We start from the raw sequence: 19858 nt of genomic DNA, 5'->3' as shown, positions 1-19858 counted from the left end.
TTGAAGTACGAAGAATATAAATCTGTACTAAGAACCATCATATCATATTGCTTATAACACGTTGCCTTTGTCCTTTAAGGCTGTCATAACAAAATACCACAGAATGGGGACTTTAAACAACAGACATTTATTTCTCACCCTTCTGGAGGATGGAAGTCAAAGATGAAGGTGACTTCCTGTGAGGTCCTTTGTCTGGCCATCTGCTCACTGAGCCCTCACGTGGCTGAGAGAGAGAGAGAGAGCGCTCTGGTCTTTTTTTCCTCTTCTTGTAAGGATGCTCATACCATTATGAGGACCTCACCCTCTTGATTCCATCTAAACCTAATTACCTCACTAAGGTGCTACATCAAAATACCAGCACATTGGAGGGTTAGGGCTTCAGTGTATGAATTTTGGGGAGACACAAACATTCAGTCCATAACACAAGAGTTAAGGGAAGATTTACAAAGTTATCCAGAGAGAAAAGAAACATACCATGCAGAGGAACAGACACAAAAATGACGGAGGGCTTCTCATTAAAAAAAAAAAAAAATCCAGAAAACAGCGAAACCATATCATTAAAGAATTAAAAAGAAAAAATAAAGGCCAACTTATTATCCTATACCCAACAAAAATATCTTTCAACAACAAAGGCAAATACAAATGTTTTCACACATAAAAAGCTAAAAGATGCTGGCCCCAGCAGACATACATGAGGGAAAACGTCAAAGTCTTGCAAGCAAAAAGGAAGTGACACTGGGTAGTAATGGAGATCAATACAAGGAACAGATTGCACAGGAATTGGCAACTCTGTGGGTAAATATCTTAAAATATTTTAATTTTCAAAGTCCCTTTAAAAAATGTGGTGTGGGGTGCCTGAGTGGCTCAGTTGGTTAAGCATCTGACTCTTGGTCTTAGCTCAGGTCATGATCTCTCAGTTTGGTGAGTTCAAGCCCCACATAGGGCTCTGTGCTGACAGTGTGGAGCCCATTTGGGATTCTCTGTCTCCCTGTCTCTGAGTCCCTCCCCATTGGTGCTGTCTCTGTCTCTCTCAAAATAAATAAACTTCAAAAATTTTTTTAAAAATATGTGATATATAATGGAATATTACTCAGCCTCAAAAAGAATAAAATCTTGCCATTTGCAACATTGTGGATGGAACTAGAAGGTATTATGCTAAACAAAATAAGTCAGTCAGAGAAAGATCCATATCATGATTTCACTCATGTCGAATTTAAGAAACAAAACAGATGAACATAGACAAGGGAAGGAAAAATAAGTTAAAAACAGAGGCAGGCAAACCATAAGAAACTCTTAAATATAGAGAACAAACAGGGTTGCTGGAGGTGAGGTGAGTGGGGGGATGGGCTAAATGGGTGATGGGCATTAAAGAGGGTACTTGTTGGGATGAGTGCTAGGTATTATATGTAAGTGATGAGTCACTAGATTATTTTCCTGAACCCAATACTACACTATATATTAACTAACTTGAATCTAAATTAAAAATAAATAAAAAATAAAAATTATTTATTTTTAAATATAGAAATAATAATATACCATGTGGTTTACAAGATATGTTGAAGTAAATTTTAAGATAATAGTATCATAAGGTCCAGGCGGGGAACACTGGGACAGGGCTATTGCAGGGTCCTTAGGATGTATGTGAAGTGGTACAGTATTAATTAAAGGGAAATCATTAATTAAAGGCAAATTAAAAATGCCACAGGGATGTCTGGGTGGCTCAGGTGGTTAAGTGTCGAACTCTGGTTTTGACTCAGGTTATGATCCCGCGTCTTTGTGGGTTCAAGCCCCACCTTGGACTCTGTGCTGACAGTGTGAAGCCTGCTTGGGATATTCATTCATTCATTCTCTCTCTCTCTCTCTCTCTCTCTCTCTCTCTCTCTCTCTCCCTCCCTCCCTCCCTCTCTCTCCCTCTCTCTCTCTCTCTCTCTCCCTCTCTCCGTCCCTCCCCCACTTGCTCCCTCTCTCTCTGTCTCTCAAAATAAATAAACTTTGAAAGAAAATGTATGCCATAGTCTGCAAAGTGGCTGCTAACCACAGGCAACCAAATGTTTTATCTAATAAGCCAAGGAAGGAAATAAAATAGAATCATGACAAATACTCAATTCAAAAACAGGCAAAAAAAATTGGTGGGAGTGAGGGGAACAAAGGATAGGACAAGTAGCAAACAGGGTAAGATGATAGGTTCAAATCCAAACTCAAATTATTGCTTGTAAATGGTATGGACATTTGATTAAAAGAGATTTTCAGACAGATAAGTGAGACTCAAAAATGTTGCTATAAGAAACCTACTTTTAGACACAAATGAAAATGAAAAGTAAAATAATGTTAACAATATATAGTATATAATCACAAGAAATTTGACCCACCACGTTAATATCAGGCTAAGTAAATTTCAGAGCAAAGAAAGTAGGTCATTTTATAATGACAAGTCAGTTCACCAAGTGGACATTACAGATCTAACACCTGTGCTTCTAATAAAGCCTCAGAATACATGAAGCAAAATTGAAGCAAATACAAGAAGAACTAGACAAATTCACAATTCTAGTGGAAGATTTCAGCACCTCTCCTTCAGTAAATAATAAGACAAGGAGACAGAAAATCAGTTAAACAGAATACTTGGACCACTCTAACTTGACCTAAATGATGTTTTCAATATTTGCTTGACAATAGTCCAATATGCATTTTTCCCTAGTAAATCCAGATAACTTAACAAAATAGATGCATTCTGATACACAATGCATGACTTAATAAATTCAAACTAATTTATTTTTTAAAATTTTTTCTTAATGTTTATTTATTTTTGACAGAGAGAGAGAGCATGAGCAGGGGAGGGGCAGGGAGAGAGGGAGACACAGAATCCGAAGCAGGCTCCAGGCTCTGAGCTGTCAGCACAGAGCCTGACACGGGGCTCGAACTCACAAACCGCAAGACCATGACCTGAGCTGAAGTTGCACGCTCAACCGACCGAGCCACCCAGGCGCCCCAAATTCAAAATAATTTAAATCTTACAAAGTAGTTTATCATAATGGTCTTAAATAGGAAATGACTGGAAAATCTTCAATTAAACAGAAGCTAAATACCGCATTTGTAAATAATTTCTAGGTAAAATAAGAAAAGGGAAATGAGAAACTATTTTGAGCTGAATCAAATGAAGTACAACTTATCACAATTTATTAATTTAACCGAAATGCTTATATTAGAAAGAAATTGATTCAAATGAATGATCTCTGCTTCCACTGTAGGAAACTAGAGGAGAAATTAAACCCCAAATACATAAAGAAAAGGAAGTCATATTTGTAAGAACATAAATAAATAAAATAGAGAAGATAAAACCATGAGAGAAAATTGGAGAATCCAAAAGCTGGTTTTTTTGAGGAGATCAACAAAATCAACAAGCCTTAAGTCAGACTGATCAGGAAAAAAATAGAGAAGACACAAAGTAACAACATCAATAATGAGTGAATAGCACTGCAGTAACACAGATTTTGCAAATATTCAAAAGATAAGTAAATAGTGGGTCCAACTTTATGTCACTGAGTTCAAACAACTTAGATGAACTGGGCAAGTTGCTTGAAAGACACAAAACTCCCAAAGCTCACTTGGAAGAGACAGATATACCTGAACAGTCCTGTATCTATTAGAATATGAATTTGAGGCAAGTATCTTGCAGCAAAGAAAACTCCAGGCATGGTTGGCTCTACTGCTGAAAGCTCCCAGACATTTGAGAAAGAAATCATAGCACACCTTTCTAAATACTTCTAAACACTGCAGAGGTGGAATTGTCCACGCTTAGTCTGTGACCAAAAAAGGAGATGCTAGATTATGAAAAACAAAGAACCCCCCCCCCAAAACAAACTCTCTCCTGAAGAATATCCATATTTAGTGTTTTGCATATATGTAACTTGCTAACAAATGAGCAAGAACAGGCCTTAAATACATAAAAAATAAAGACAAAACTGAAGAAAATTTCTGATTTATGAAGTTAAATCTTCTCTGAAAATTTGGAAGACTTCCAGACTCCTCCCTGCAAATGAGCCTATTTTAAAGACAATTACTCTAACCAAACACTTATCTGATTGATTTTCCAAAAACAAGAAATAGAATTTCCAAGTGAATTATTACATTGTTTTAATAGAACTGATCCAGACTTTTTTAGGGAACTAGAGTTTTTCAAAGTTTTGAGGGGAAAAATAAATTTTATTTTTGGTTTTATCTGATGGTATAAATCTCTGGAATAATATGAGGAAAGTATGTTTGAAAAGAGAATACCAATTTAAAACATAATCTTTCCTGATTATAAGATAAATTCTGTGAAGCATATGACATGATGTATGGAGAAATTCATTGATGACATCTTTAATGAGATTAAGTTTTTAAAAACAAGTATCTAAAAAAAAAAGACTGGTAGCAAAATGAATAAAACAAAAAAAATGCTGTGAAGCATGAGTAAAGGGTCAGTCTACCTAAAGGTAGACTGACTTGAAACTCACTAAAACATCCAAGAGAAAGTAGAAATGGTCTTATTAAATCCAGATGCAGATGAAGAATCCAATTGATGAAGCGATAGACTTGCCGCTGAGGTGGATAGAGAAGATAAAGTTACAGACTAACAAACACATTCATGCTTACAAAACTCCTCATCAGTCATTTTAGAAAAGGAACCAAAACCAAAAATCCATATGCCGACTCAGAAAGCCCTTCCTGCTCTCCCATTTGATTACAGTTTTAGCCCTGTCTCCTGCCATGTTCCTAATGGGACGCTGGTTTCACTAACCTTTCAGTTCCTTTAATGGAACCCACTGCCCTCAACCCAGGCCCTCAGATGAGGATGTTCCCTGGACCCATACCGTTCTCTTCTGCTCATTCGCTGATCAATTCTTTCATATCCTTCGTATCCCAACTTAAAAGTGACTTGCTCCACTAGAACAAGTTTCCACTGCTATATAATCCTGTTTAATTGTGACTTTCTTCCATAGCTTTTATGGTGCCATTACAAATTTTTGTAAGCATTTGATTCATGTCTGCCCCCTCTACTGAGCCCTGAACTCTTTGAAGGGTGGGTTATATCTCTACCCATTGTGTCTCTACTGTTTGAGCTTAGACATGGCACAGAAGTAGGAATTAAAAAAAATATTTGACATGTTAATAAATAACAAAGACAAGGGAGAAACAAACTGAATATACAATAATCAAACTAGAATGAATAACATAAACACAAAAAATGAAACATTAAAGACCAAGATAGACTTAGGTAGTAAGACAACTAGAATTCTGGTCCTCTCTCTTCAAAAAAGATCCTGAGACATTGAAAGAGTTGTCAGAGGGGTGGTTGATGGAGTGAAAAGATTTACTGTTCCCTGCAGATAATCTGACCTTCTTTGGTCTGTTTTATGCTACTAGTTACACTTTCTTTTTGCAGTGTGCTTTTCCATCACTTTCACACACCTTGCAGACACTCAATAGAAGATAACATTATGAGTAAGTAAATCGATGAGGGGCAGTGGTACAAGTTCTCCTCATGGCCGTGAATTCTACTCCATCTAAGAAAGAGCTTTAAGTGCAGTAATGATGCCATCAGGGCATAAGTGATACTGTAGGAAGCTAAAGCACAACTCAGGACTTGTGTTGAGATCATTGACTTTCCTTAGTGTCGTTGGCATGATCCCCCCCGCTGGCAATGATATGTAACAGTAAGTGTGGGTAAAACTACTAGCTGAGAAACCATCCAGCTAGTTATAATAAAAGTTAAAGATTCTGTAACCACAGTCATTCTGTTCATGACCGGGTACACAGCTAATGAAACCTTGCTGTTGAATAGTTGTTGAGGGTCTCTCTGTAGTTTAGATCCACAACTTAGGGGAACAATCCAAATATTTAGTTTCTTTTCTTTTCGGATGTAACTTTATTATTTAAAACCACTGTGACCCAAGCCATCATATTTATAAGTAAGAGACTGTATCTTTATATATAATTTTAAATTAGTTTAATATTTATTATATAAAATTATTAAAAATTAAAATACCCCTCGTTTCCTATTTATATTCTAGAGTCTGAATTGCATTGGGGGAAAATTTACAACTATAGGTTCATAGAAACAATATCATATAAGAAATTGTGTGTGTGCTTGTACATACATACAATTTACACTATTGTGCCATTTCAGAAAATATGTGGACTTCATTTATGGACACGTTTACTTTTTTTAAAAAATTTTTTTAATGTTTATTTTTGAGAGAGAAAAAGAGTGCAATCCAGAGACAGGCAGAGGGAGAGGGAGACACAGAATCTGAAGAAGGCTGCAGGCTCTAAGCTGTCAGTCCAGAGCCCGATGTCGGGCTTGAACCCTCCAACTGTGAGAGGCACCCAGGCGCCCCATATAGACAAGTTTACTTTCGTTGAAACATTTCTTCTTTGTTAGTAGAAAGCCCACAGTTTCAGATGTTTCTCTGTATTATCCTTGGCCAAATAATGAGTCATCTTAAGCACAAGCGCAAGTGATACAAAGACTCCAAGACTTATTTCCATTTTGTAGGCAAATGAAACAACCTTCCTTGTGGTTTTTATTTTATCTGGCACCATGCCTGGGATGATAGATTCTATGCAGAAGTAAGAGATATGTTTGATTACCTGCATTTTCCATACCGTATTTTAGGAACCCAAAGGAAGAACTTTAAGGAAACACCAACAGCTAAGCTGACATATACCACAGTGACTTATATGAAAACGGCTCCTTCACATCCTATCACAGATGAACTGCTCTTGAATACCGAAGACTGATTTCAGTTCCGGACAGTCAGGATGGGAATTGTATCTGTGATAATAATGGCACAAGACAGACAGAAGCTATTTTTAAAAGAATTGCCTGGAGGCCAGAGGCTTAGTCCCAAGAGGGGGGAAAAATCAGCATTTCCATCTTCACTTTTGAGTGTGGAGCTCTGACTTTCCCAGCCTGCAAACAGTAAAAGCTAAACCTACAAGGATTAGTAAAAATATGCCGCAGAGAATAGCAGGCAAAATGCAGCCAAACCATTCTCCACAGTGCATCATCTATAAATCTGTGGTTAATATCCGAACAGCTTCATGTGACAGAGAAAAGACCCAGTGTATACAAAGAACTTGTAGCTCATTATCCCCAGTCCATTGCATTGTTACCAGTTATTGCTTCTGAACAATGCATGCTCCTAACAACCAACCAAGTCATACATAATGCATTGTAGATTGGAAAACACATACCCAAACTAGTCATATTAAATCCACAACTCAAAATATAAACCCTTGGCTTATTTACATCCCTCCCCTTTTGACATCAGGATTCCAATTTTATTCATTTATTTACAAACATGGGCTTATCTGTTCGTCTTCAGAAGTAAAGATCATATCTCCAAGCAACAAGAACAAGCAAAAACAAACAAGAAAACAAAAATACTTTAGCATGAGCTGAACTGCTCTTCTTCCAAATAAGTTTGATGTGAGGTAATCTCATTACTCTATAAAGGATCCCTTTCCTTCTCAGAGCTCACATCAAATAGCAAGAAACATCTGTGAACAGGGAGGAGGATAATTAGAGATCTAGGGAGAATTTCATAAACACAGGACACCATTCAGCCTGTGCATCTCAAAGACTCAGGAGCTGTTCATTCAATAGAGTAATAATCTTTTATTCAGTGCCATCCTTCCCACTCTTTCTAGAGAAACCTCTGCTGTTAAAATGCTTAATCTCCTTTGAAATAGAGATACTGAAGCCAGCATCAGAGTTAAAAGCAAAGATTGATAGTGCCTGTCAGAAAAATGAGGCATTTAAAAGTCAGGCATTAACCAGGGTTACTCTGTGTGTGGCTCTGTTGTCCTGGGGGCTGGGTGTAGTAGAAAGAAATACCATAGTCCCTTCTAAATCTTCTGCAGTTTTGTTTTCTACACTGTTTTCACTCTTTAATAATTGAAAAGAACTTTTGGTTTGTTTAAATTAGAACAAGTAATACTAGTAAACATTTGTTGAGTACCTACATTTTCAGCTGTAAACACAATCTAAACAAGCGTGCATCGAGCATGTGGCTATTTGCTTTAGAAATCATATTCTCTACTAGGCAGTGTCCTGTTTTGGTCATCATGACCTTTATGGATAGACTTCTTGAGAGAATCTTTCCATTCTTTACTCCAATTACTTGTTTCTTACTCGCTCTTCAGTCTACAACAATTGAGCTGGTTTGTCCCAAACTAAAATCCAGATGATCAGTTTGTCAAATACAATTGACATTTCTAGATCGCAGTGTGTATAACTTTGCACAAGTACCACACATTTCGGGAGTATTTTCGTTTTATACTCTCACTCCTTTTGCCTCCTCTGACTTAAACACTGTCAGTCAGCTAGCAGCTGTCTTTCCACTCCCGTGACTCCACATTTATGTGTGCTTATACATAGCACAGCTGGACAAACGTCTTCCCATCCTTTGCCTTCTAATCACTTATGGAACCCAGCAGCTCCCTCCGCGTCCACACGTCAGCGTAGGGGGTCTACATCATTGTTTCCAGTGACTGAGGCATGCATGCTCTGTGAGGTATACAACCTCTCTGTTTCTGATAAACATTTAGGTTGTGCACACATTGTCATTTCTAAATGTTTCAGCGAGCATTTTTTAAAGTTTCTTTATTTACTGTTGAGAGATAGACTGAGAGAGTGTGTGCACAAGTGGGACGAGGGGCAGAGAGGGAGACGCAGAATCCAAAGCGGGCTCCAGACAGAGCCGGACGCAGGGCTTGGACTCACTAACAGGGAGAACATGACCTGAGCTGAAGTTGGAGGCTTAACCAACTGAGCCACCCAGGCGCCCCAGTGAGCATTACTGAATGGGGTTGGTGAGTCATCGGTAATGCACTTCAAAAACCTTACAGGTATTACCCACTTGCCCACTCACCCCAGTCACTGACATAGAAGAATGTGCATCCACATTCCATCACACAAAACACGCATCTTTGTTATTGACTGGGTGATGGTGAAAAATATGTTCTTCCAATGATTATTAGTGAGATGAATCATCCTTTCATATATTTGTTCACTTTATTATATTGTTTTCTATTTTGTAATCATAGCATGGTTTGCCAATCATACTGAGATTGATTGTGGAGATTTTAACTTAAAGGACCTTAATCTTTTATCTTTTAGGTATTGCAAATATTTCTTACATTATGATGTTGACTTTTGAAGATTTAAATGTTCTACTGAGTTTTTTTTGTTTTTTGTTTTTTTTTTTTTTTTGTTTTTTGTTTTTTTAATGTTATATAATCATGTCTGGTAATCTTTCCCTTCATGATTCTTGGACTATGTGCCTGGCTTCAGAAGGTCATAAAATATTAGTTTACAGTTTATTCTACTACTTTTCTATTTTTTAAATGTTTTAATGTTTGTTTATTTTTGAGAGAGCATGAGCAGGGGAGGGGCAGAAAGAGAGGGAAACACAGAATCCAAAGCAGGTTCCAGGCTCTGAGCTGTCAGCAGAGAACCCGAGGCGGAGCTCGAACTCACAAATGGTGAGATCATGATCTGAATCGAAGTCAGACACTTAGCTGACTGAACCGCCCACATGCCCCAGTTCTACTATTTTCTAGGTCTTTAATCCATCAGGACATTACTTTTACTCGTACATGTGTATATGCATACATTTACATATATACGTAAAAATGTGTGTGTGCATATATATATATATATATACACACACATACATATATGAAATCAGCATTTTATTTTTTCTCCAAATATGACAATATCATAAACCATTTATTGAATTACTTATAATTGCTCAGTGATTTTTAATATTATCTTTAGTACCAAAATTAGCCTATGTCATAGGCCTTTGTATGAACACTCCATTTTTTGTGCTGACTTGTTTATGTCTTCTTGAATACCTGTTATTTCAGTTTCTGCATTTTAATATCTCATTTTCATAACTAGCAGGATATGATCATCATGCACATGTTTTCCAACATTGATTGACCCTTCTAATGGTTTTGCTTTCAATTTAATCTCACACCACTCACAAAAGTTAATATGAAAGGGATTAAAGACTTAAATAAGACCTGAATCTGTAAAATTCTTAGAAGAAAACAGAGGAAAATACTTCTTGAGATTGGTCTTGGCCACAATTTGTTGGGTATGACGCCAAAAGCACAAGCAACAAAAGCAAAATTTAATAAGTGAGACTATATCCAATTAAAAAGACTTTGTGCAGCAGAAGAAACAATCAACAAAATGAAAAGGCAGCCTATAGAATGGGAGAAAATATTTACAAACCAATCTATCTGATCAAGTGTTTAATATCTAAAATATATCAATTTATACAACTCATTACAAAACAAAACTCTGCTTAAAGGGACAGAGCCTCTGAAGAGACATTTTTCCAAAGAAGACATACAGATGGCCAACAGGTACATGAAAAGGTGCTCAACAGCACTAATCATCAGGGAAATGCAAAACAAAGCCACAATGAGATATCATCTCCCTCTTGCTAGATTGGCTCTCATTAAAAGACAAGAGATAGTAAGAGTTGGTAAGGATATGAAGCAGACCCTTAGGTAGTATTGGTGGGGATGTAAATTGGTGTAGCCACTGTGTGAAACAGTATGGACATTCCTCAAAAAAATAAAAATAAAAATAGAACTGCCATATGATCCAGCAGGCCACAAAAACAGAATCTCAAAGGGACATTTGCAGTCCCATATCCTTTTATAGCATTATTCACAATAGCCAAGAGATGGAAACAACCTAAATGTTTCTTAATGGATGAAGGTATAAAGAAAATGTGATGTATACATGCAATGGAGTATTATTTATCCATAAGTAACAAGGAAATTTTGTCATTTACAACAGCATGGATGAACCTTGAGGACAATATTGTATGTTAAATCAGACAAATAACAAATGTTCTCCTTATAGTTGGAATTTTAAAAGGCTTAACTCATAGGGGTGCCTGGGTGGCTCAGTCAGTTAAGCATCTGACTCTTGGTTTGGGCTCAAGTCATGATCTCATAGTTTGTGGGTTTGAGCCCCACATCAGGCTCTGTGCTAACAGTTTGGGGTCTGCTTGGGATTCTCTCTCTTTCTCACTCTCTCTGCCCCTCCTCTTCTCGCTCTGTCTCAAAATAAACATACTTTAAAAAAAAAAAAAAAAGGCCAAACTCATAGAATGCTAAAAGAGCCTGGGGACCTGGGAATGGGAATATGTTGGTCAAAGCGTACACATTTGTAGTTGTAAATGAATAATTCTGGTGACCTAATGTATAGTGATCGTAGTTAATAAAATTTGATACACACTCGAAAGGTTCTAAGAGAGTAGATAAATATTCTTACCACACACACACACACACACACACACACACACACACACACAAAGGTAATCACATGTGATGTGATTGAGTTGTTAGCTAATGCTACCATGGTAATCATTTTGTAATATATAAGTATATCAAATCAACACTTTGTACACCTTAAATTTATACAATGGTATATGTCAGATATATCCTGATAAAGGTGGAAAAAGGAAAAAAAAGTTTCCTTCAAAAAAAAGATTCAGAGAGCTTTAAACTCAACTTCTTCTGGATTTCCAATTTGAAAGAAAATCTCGGGGTGCCTGGGTGGCTCAGTCGGTTGGCCAATGGACTTTGACTCAGATCGTGATCTCATGGTTCATGGTTTCGAGCCCTGCATCGGGCTCTATGCTGACAGCTCAGAGCCTGGAGCCTGCTTCTGATTCTGTCTGTCTCACTCTCTCTCTGACCCCCACCCCTGCCCAATGGTGCTCCGTCTCTGTCTATCTCTCAAAAATAAATAAATGCAAAAAAAAAAAAAAAAGAAGAAAATCTATATAGTAACTGGAGCTGAGATTTTGTTCAAAATATAAGCTGGGTCTTTGTTTCCAGACTGTCTTCTTCAGCTCAACGTGTCAATAAGGAATGACAATTAGACAGTCAAACTTAATGGACATTAGAGTATGCTGGACCCATAGAATGAACTAAAAATGAAAAAAGTCAATGAAAAAAATAAAGATCAATTTATGTCTATGAAAGTACAGAATTTTACATCTATAAAAGTATGGAATAATATTTTGTTATAGTCATATAGAATATTGGTATTTTTAAATTATAGTATTTGCCTTGCCATATCTCAGTCATGGTTGATTGATTTTAATTAGTTTATCAATCTGACGTTTACCAAAGAAATAGAATACTTATTTTTTACATTTTTTTATGTTTATTTTTGAGAGAGAGAGAGAGCGCCAATGGGGGGGGGGGCAGAGAGAGTGGGAGGCAAAGAATCTCAAGCAGTCTCCAGGATCTGAGCTGTCAGCACAGAGCCCGATGGGGGATTCGAACTCAGGAACCACAAGATCATGACCTGAGCTGAAGTCAGACGCTTAACCGACTGAACCACCCAGGCGCCCATAAAGAAATAGAATACTTTTATCTATGTAGTCTGGGAAGGTTCTGGAAAGAGAGAGTAGCTGCTCCTATCTATTCACTGTTTTACTTACTAATTTCTCTCCCACTGCTCCTATTATCCAGTTTCTACTCAATGCCTTTTAGGATGACCCACTACCATTTCACCAATGCTGTGGCGACCTTATTTAAGGATACTCATTTCCCATTCTCCTCCTTATTGTCTATAGAAATGTATGATTCTCTAGGTCACAGGGGGTCCTCAGGCCAGACCGAGGAAGCCTTTGCCACTGCTAATTGATCTGCCAATGCAAATGCAGTCTGGCCTGAGTCATGGTCTCATAAGCGGATCCATTGCTGTTCTTTGGTCTGAGAGCTCCGAGAAGGTGAGCACAATGAAGGAGTAAGGTTTCTGGTGATCTGAGGGCTTCTGCCTGGCTTGCACAGTCCAGTCAAATAATTACTGGAATAAATGTGAAAGAAGTTGTGATATTTCCTGCAAGAAGGAAGAGCTCTTCTGTCAGCTTCTACCCTTATACTACTCCTGGCTACCAGATTAGGGCTTAAAGGCTTATACAGTCCTTCGATTTTGGAAGTTTTCCCTAAATACAACTTCGCTTATTTCCCACATCTGCATTTTCTGGGAATAAACAGTTCATCATGGACTCCTTCAGATGTCTGCAGAGCCTGCCTGCATCTGCACCAAATAACCATAACCAGATTTGCTAAATGGATAAAGAAGGCTTCTGGAAGGATTTCAGAGGCATCAGGTGAAAACATTTAAAGGCCAACAGACTCAGTAAGCAGGAATGTCAGTTCCTCTGACACCCCAGGGTATTCAGACCCTTGAAGAAATTTGTAAATGTGAAACGAAAGTCCAAAGAGCATACAATGCAATGACAAAAACTTTCACTGTCCCCCAAAAAGCCGAATAGATAAAGGAAGTCCACTTTACCTGCTCTGCTACACACACACAAACCAAGTGTTCTTTTTTTTTTTTTAAGTTTATTTATTTTTCACAGAGAGAGAGAGAGAGAGAGAGAGAGCGAGCGAGCATGAACGGGGGAGGGTCAGAGAGAGGGAGACACAGAATCCGAAGCAGGCTCCAGGCTCTGGCCCTCAGCACAGACTGAGAGATCATGACCTGAGCCGAAATCGGACGCTCAACCAACTGAGCCACCCAGGTGCCCCCCAAGTGTTCTTTTCAAGTAGAGAAGGACAGAGAAAAATATTCTTTAGTTTGATTACTTTTTTTTAACCTCATGACTCCATACACTTGAGTTTTTATGGGAAAAGAGTAGGAATGTGTTAAGAATGGATAGAGATGGTGATAAAAATCAGAAGCGTTAACAGTCATAGTATTGGCTTCTGAATGTTGTTGTTCCTTCCAGCCTCTCTCTTCCACTTAGAGGTCACAGGAGATGAGGGACCTCTGATTCTGAGAAAAGCTAGTCAGGGTTAGCTTCTTTCTTCTCGCCACTGTGCACGAATTCTGCAAAATTAGATTAAAAAAAAACAGGTGCTGCCCTGACAGTCTATAGACAAGCTGAACTGTCCAGTTGAGGACCAAACAGACAAATCCCAAAAGGGATTGTTTTTCCTTTTATCGACAGGATAGGAAAGATTTATCGCAGTGTTGAAATAAATTGTTGAAAATCTATTTCTTAAGAAGTCTACAGTGATCTTTGTCAATCTGACTTCTGTGCACACAAGAATGCAAAATTTCTGTATAGAACTATTAATAGAACAAACGACTTGTTTTTTAAATTCTCCTTTAGTTTAACCTTTTTTTTTTTAACACAAGTTTAGATACTTGCCTTCAAGATGGAGAAAATAAGCTAGTGATTTCCTTCCACAGAAGTCTTGAAAGGTCTTCAGCAATGTTTAGTTTTCTAGTATGCCACTCATTGAAATTAACTCTTTGGGGATTCTTTAGAAAAAGATATTCTTAAATTATAGAGGTGCTACTACATGTTAGGATTTGTTTATTTAGGTCTTAAATTTCTACAAAACATCACTCTTGGAAAATGTCAGTGTATTGATTATCTTCCTCAGAATGATGCCATCCCCTTTTATTAGACCATGTCTAGGAGGCAATGAAAATTGATCTTATCTTATGTGACATTCAGAAAAACAGTCTAGAAAAGTAGGAGAAAAAAGAATCCAGAAGTTATTTAAAGCAATGTTGTAACCTCAATAATCACTTATATCAGTTCTGCAACTGCACAAATATTTCTTGGTCCTAAACTTTTGCTTTATTTAATAAAATCACTGAAATTAGATTAAAATTAGGTATTATATCATATTCCTGTACTAATTGGTACAGTTCTTTTTTTTATGTTTATTTTTGAGAGAGAAAGAGAGTACGAATGGGGGAGGGGCAGAGAGAGGGAGAGCCGGAATCTGAAGCAGGCTCCAGGCTCTGAGCCGTCAGCATAGAGCCCAGCGTGAGACCCAAACCCAGGAACCGAACGGTGAGATCATGACCTGAGCTGAATTTGGGCACTTAACTGACTGGGCCACCCAGGCGCCCCTGGTACAGTTCTTTCTTAACTACTCAGCGATATCAGTAAATGTTAGTTTATGTTTATTGGGGGAAGCTGAAGAAAAAAAATAATTAAAATAATGAAATTGAAAATCAAAGAATGTTAAAGTTTCAAGCATGAGACAAATGATCAAAGTGACTGCATATTTGCCTTTGGGAATCTGATTTACCAGAATTTGTGGTGAGGTCCTCTTTGATGGTGCTGGCAATAACAATGGATGCAATAATGAAAGGAGGTGAGGTGTTCTTACTAACATGTGGAGGAGAGGAATTAAATTCACCAAAGTCTAAGAGGGATCCTGGCCCTCTAGTGCACAACCTCATGTTGAATATACCTGAAGCTTGAAATCAGAGACCAAATACAACAGAGGGAATCCTTTTCCCCACCAGTTCCCTCTACCTTAGCTTGCTTACTTAGCTTTTTTATTTGTATTTTTTAAGTCAAATTATGCAGGAGTAGTTGTAAATTATAGACTCCTGTAATGGGGTGAATTTTGCTTATCTGAAATTCATATAAACCTCAGGATTTGACCTTATTTGGAAAAGGGGTTGTTGCAGATGTAGTTATTTAAAAAGAAGTTATACTGGGCTAAGATTGACTTCTGGTCCACTGTGACTGTGTCCTTATAACAAAGGGATATTTGGACACAGACAGATGTGCAGGGGACGGTACCTTCAAACCTCTAGAAGCTTAGAGGAAAGGTATGGAAGAGATTCTCCCTCATAGCCCTCATGAGGAGCCCTTGCAGAATTCTTCATCTCAAACTTCTAGGTCTCAGAACTGCAAGACAATACATTTTCGATGTTGAAGCTGCTTACTATGTGGTGCTTTGTCAAGAAAGCCCTAGAAAATTACTGTAACTCTCTAGACATAGTCTCTCTGTATCACATTTCCCAAACTTATCTGATCATCAGAATTATTTGTAACTTATAAAAAGTATAAACTCTGGTGGAAACCTTCACAACAGATTCCAATTCAGTATGTTTGGGGTGGGCCTAGAAATCATTATTACAACAAAATAACAATCAAACTACAAAGCTCTGGTCTGGGAGCACCTGGGTGGCTCAGTTGGTTGTGTGCCCAACTCGATTTTGGTTCAGGTCGTGATCCCAGGGTCATGGAATGGAGCCCCGAATCAGGCTCTGAGCTGAGTGGGGAACCTGCTTAAGATTCTTTCTCTCTCTCTTTGTCTTCCCCTCTTTTGTGCTTACATGCACTCTCTCACAAATAAAACAAACAAACAAACAAAAACCCTGGTCTGTGATTCTGATGCAAAGTTAGATTTGAGAACCTCTATTCAAGAAAACAGTATTGAGAGAAGTTTTCAAGTGAAAAAAAAAAAAATTCTAGTTCTCTAATTTACTTGGTGAGGTTAAAAAATTATAATTTTTGTTTTTAGGCCTTAATTGTCTCTTCTGCAAAAGGAGAAAGTTGGGGGCACTTGGGTGGCTCAGTTGGTTGAGTGGCTGACTTTGACTCAGGTCATGATCTTGCAATTCATGAGTTCACACCCCACATGGGCTTGCTGCTGTCAGTGCAAAGCCCACTTCAGATCCTCTGTCCCCCTCTCTCTCTCTCTGCACCTCGCCCACTTGTGCTCTCTCTCTCAAAAATAAATAAAACATTTTTTTAAAGAGAAAGTTGGACCTTATAAAAAGCAGAAATTGGTAGTCAGTGGTGTTATCATTAATACTTGTCTATTTTGATCAATAACAAGGATATGCACAGTGTTTAGGGGCAGCCATTGTTCAGTAGGTTGCTCTGGCTTTTCCAGAGCTGGGTTGGTCCTCCCCCAACTCCGCAAGTCCTTCAAGCCTGGTGGAGGGGACCAGTCGCTAGCTCTGAGCACTCAGTGGTCCTTGGGGCAAGCCACCATGAGCAAATGAAAGGCACCACAGGAGATGCTTAGTGGGGGAGTCACCAACATGCTCACAGAACTTGCAGACTTTGAGAAGAAGGTGACCCAGGCCATCCATAAGTATACAGTGCTTACCGAAAAGTAGCATCTGTGATAGCAAATATCCGTACAAAGTAAAGAGTGAAGCAGAAGCTAAGAAATTGCCTGAAGTAGTAACAAAACTTGCTGACAAGATTGATACGTTTTAGTGACTGAAAAATTGTAAAAGCTGGAGAAGATTCAGTAGGATGATACGAGTTCATCTATCAATTTACTGACTCGGGTTGGTGGCATTGGTCCATCTGCTGCAAGGAAGTTTACAGATGAAAGAATTTAAACATTAGAAGGTCTCGGAAAAAAAATGAAAATTAGTTGAACCTTGATCAGTGAATTGGCCTGAAATATTTTGAGGAGTTTGAGAAAAGAATTTATCCTGAAGAGATGTTACAGAAGCAAGACATTGTACTATTTGAAGTTTAAGAAGTGGATTCTGAGGGGCGCCTGGGTGGCTCAGTCGGTTAAGCATCTGACTCTTGATTTTGGCTCAGGTCATGATCTCATGGCTTGTGAGTGCGCTGACAGTGCAGAACCTGCTTGGGATTCTCTCTCTCTCTCTCTCTCTCTCTCTCTCTCTCTCTCTCTCTCTCTCTGTGTGTGTGTGCGTGTGTGTGTGCGCGCGTGTGTGTGTCTATCCTTTGCCGGCTTGCACTCTCAAGAAAAAAAAAAGTGGATCCTGAATACGTTATAACAGTCTGTGGCAGTTTCAGAAGAGGTGAAGAGTTCATTGATGATATGGATGTCCTTCTGACCCATCCAAGCTTTACCTCTGAATCAACCAAACAGCCAAAGCTGTTACATTGTGTTATGGAGCAGTTATAGAAGGTCCGTTTTATTACAAGTACTCTGTCAAAAGGTAAAACAAAGTTCATGAGTGTTTTCTAGCTTCCCAGTAAAAATGATGAAAAGGAGTATGGATACAGGAGAATTGATACAAGGTTGATACCCAAGGATCAATATTACTGCGATGTTCTCTGTTTCACTGGGAGTGATATTTTGAATAAGAATAGGAGAGCTCATGCCCTAGAAAGGGCTCTTCAATCAGTGAATACACAGTCTATCCCTGGGGAGTCACTGGAGCTGCTGGAGAGCCTCTATCAGTAGATAGTGAGGCATCTTTGACTACATCCAGTGGAAATACCAAGCACCCAAGGATCGAAGTGAATGGTCCTATTCTTCATCCCAGGCACAGCTCAGCTCAACAGGAATCTTGATTTCTTTCTTAACCTTTGGTATGTAAGGGTCTCTGGTGTTTTTAAATGATTGTTTCTTCTTCATACTATAGCTTGCACTGTACTCAATAAAGCCTCTTGTACTATTAAAAAAAAAAAAAGACTACGGTGTTTCATCCGCCACCATGCAGGTGCCAGTTAGTAACCACCATTTCCCTTCATAGGTCAGGTTTCCCATGAAACAGACTCTGAGTTGAAGTACACGTGGCTTGTTGGAGAATGAAGAAATTAGGCAGACAGAGAGGTAGAACTATCATGGAGTCACCACCGTGCTCTCAGACAATCCCACCATTGACCCTTGAGCTGAGGTATGCCTTTCGAGATGCCTTCTCAATGGAGTTGAGTGGACACAGACTGTGGACCTCCATATGTAGCAGCCATCCCTTGCATGTGGGTTGCTTTCAGAGAAGGAGCAGGGCCTGGGTGAGGCAGCTTCCTTCAGTTGAAGAAAATTTTTAGCTAGGAACCAGACTGAGGGAGGTCAGCAGTCATTGGTCTCCGTAGCTGGTGAAAGGAGTTTTTCAGTCCCAAAGATGAGTGGTCTCTTGGAGGCTCATCCCAGCATCTGATACTATTTACCTCTTGTACCAGTTGACTCTACTTGCTTTGTATATTGGCTCAGTCTGAGAACAGCTGCCCCAGGACTGTGGTGGTTCTGCCCTCCTAGGCTGTATAAAGAAGTAGAAGATGAGTTGGATGAACTATACCCCTCACCTCTTGGAGCTTACACCCTGATATTTGTGATCTCTTCCCTCTTATCATCCAAAATTTTTTCACCTGTTGTTCTTGCCTCTGCTGGGCTTTGTGAATTGCCTGGGGACATAAGCTCTGACCACCCAGGCATTTTCAGGCCATGGCCACTGCGCTGCTCCCTTTACCATCATCATTGGACAAAGAAATGCCAAGAACTGTCCTCTGGGAATCACCTGGAATCCTGAGTGATACACCACAGTACTTGCTACCCATTGTCTTAAGATTGTTTTACTTTTATTTTTTCCTAACATTGGTATGCATATATAGGATATTTATACTCCCTGCTCTTTACATAATGAAGGTGGGGAAAAGACCATAGTTACTATATGTGGAACTTTCACGGGAGAAACATTTGAGGATTCCTCCCATGATATGTTTCTCTTATGTGAATGTGAAGATTGTTGTTGTAAATAGCTAGGTTCTCAATTTCTTGGAAGCAACTGTGATGGCAGACAGCAAAAACTGGGGCACTGTCACCTGTCACATGAGAGAAGTGGTTTTTTCTCATTTTTATATCATCTTTATCCAGAATTAATGTTGGAACTAGCTGGGAAAGATTCAAGCACTGTCTCACATTGTGAGATACGTAATATTAATTTTTTAAAATCCCCTGTTTTACATGCTAAATTATCTATCTTAAGCTATCCTAGGACTCCAAAGCGACATAGCTACTCAGGCTCAGATACTGGTAATAAACATGAACATTAATTCCATATTATATATTATATTTAATTCCATATTATATATATTTTAAAGAGAACTATCTATCAAGGCCCCAATATCACTAGCATGAAGGGAAAGGAAATGTGATCCAAACAACTCAAATATTTTGTTCTTTATGTTTTTACCTTCTCTGGATTTGAGAAGTATATTCTACCTTGTAAACCCACAAAGCCTTAGAGGATAACTCTAAGTGATTGGTTTATCACTCTGTCATGTTGGCA

The 19858-nt window shown here is 38.5% G+C and overlaps 1 pseudogene; it reads left to right on the top strand.

The window, feature by feature from the left end:
• The first annotated feature begins 16849 nt into the window (after positions 1-16849).
• On the top strand, positions 16850-18169 carry LOC102954369 (annotated as a pseudogene).
• The last annotated feature ends 1689 nt before the right edge of the window (positions 18170-19858 follow it).

Source organism: Panthera tigris, chromosome B4 (assembly GCF_018350195.1).
Source record: "Panthera tigris isolate Pti1 chromosome B4, P.tigris_Pti1_mat1.1, whole genome shotgun sequence".
NCBI classification, from domain to species: domain Eukaryota; kingdom Metazoa; phylum Chordata; class Mammalia; order Carnivora; family Felidae; genus Panthera; species Panthera tigris.
This window is presented reverse-complemented; position numbering and strand designations above follow the sequence as displayed.